The sequence below is a fragment of the Nesoenas mayeri genome, assembly GCF_963082525.1.
Source record: "Nesoenas mayeri genome assembly, contig: SCAFFOLD_194, whole genome shotgun sequence".
NCBI lineage: Eukaryota > Metazoa > Chordata > Aves > Columbiformes > Columbidae > Nesoenas > Nesoenas mayeri.
Window position 1 is genome coordinate 2,795 of NW_027660008.1, and position 1,270 is coordinate 4,064.

General features: G+C 69.9%; 1 long non-coding RNA gene across 1 annotated transcript; it reads right to left on the minus strand.

Moving 5' to 3' along the window:
* Nucleotides 1-328: 328 nt before the first annotated feature.
* LOC308052436 lies at nucleotides 329-843 on the minus strand. Its single transcript, XR_013923561.1, has 3 exons — nucleotides 745-843; nucleotides 475-508; nucleotides 329-356 (listed from the first exon to the last, which is right to left on the minus strand). It is a non-coding gene; the product is annotated as an uncharacterized lncRNA (long non-coding RNA).
* Between the last annotated feature and the right edge of the window lie 427 nt (nucleotides 844-1,270).

Sequence of the window (1,270 nt, forward strand, 5' to 3'; positions counted from 1 at the left end):
CATGGGGACACCTGCAGCCCTGGGGACATTGGGGACACGCACCAGGACCCAGGTGTCCGGTACCCGCCCCCCCCCTAAAAGGGACCCAGGCGTCCGGGCATTTTCCCACCCCCCAAAGAGGGACCCAGGTGTCCGGTGCCACCCAAAAAAGGGACCCAGGTGTCCACACAACCCCCCCCACCCCCCCCCCACCCCCCATCTCCCAAAAATGGACCCAGGCGTCCGAGCGCCCCCTCCCCCACCTTCATATCCGCTCGGGGGGGCCCCGAAGCCGCAGCACAGGGGGGGGTCGCGGTGGGGGAGGGGCTGCTCCGGGGGGGGGGGCGGCGCATCCGAGGCCTCTTCGTCCTTTTTCACTGCGGGGGGGGGGGACACACACGGTGGGGGGGGGGGTCACAATGTCCCCAAATCCCCCCCCCATGGTCCTGCCCCCTCCCCCCCAAAAAATGTCCCTTGTCCCCCCCCCCCTCGTACCTGTTCGGCGACGCCGCTCGGCCATTGCGGGGACCTGGGGGACACACATGGGGGGTCATTGGGGACCCCCCCAAAATAGGGACACCTCCCCCCCCCCAATAACCCGGGGGACCCCAGAAAACGGGACACCCCCCTGAAAAAGGCGGGTCGGGGGGGGCTATGGGCGGGGGGGGTGTCCTTATTATTTGGGGGGGGTCCCTATTTTGGGGGGGTCCCTGTTTTGGGGGGGTCCCTGTTTTGGGGGGGTCTCTATTTGGGGTCCGCGCTCACCCCGCTCCGCACCCGCAGCCGCCGCCGCCCGCGCAGGGACCGTCGCCCAAAAACCCACCGGGGGGGTCGCGACAGCGAAACGGCGACACCGCTGGGGGACAACGTGGGGAGTCCCCAATCCGCCCCCCCCCCCAATAACTCCCCCCCCTTCCTTTTTTAGCACCTGCACCCCAGAAACAGCCACCACCCCCCCCCCCCGCTCCCCGCCCCAGGGGGTGTTTTTCGGCTGCGCTGCGGGGCGGGGAGTTTCGCGACGCTCCCTGAGGCGCCGCCGCCCCCGCGCTCGGGCGCAGGGACCGGGGCGAAATTCCGAGGGCGGGGGAAAAGCGAAGGAGGGAAAGGCGGCGCCTGGGGAGCGTCGCCAAAGAGCCGCCCGTGAGCGGAGGCGAAAAAACACCCCCCCCCCCCGCGGATTTGGGGGGATTTTAGGGGATTTTCGGGGGGGGACACACACACACACATATGGGGGGGTTGGGGGGGCAAGTTCACCAGCCCCGCGTCCCCGCCATGGGGGGCGTTGGGCTGG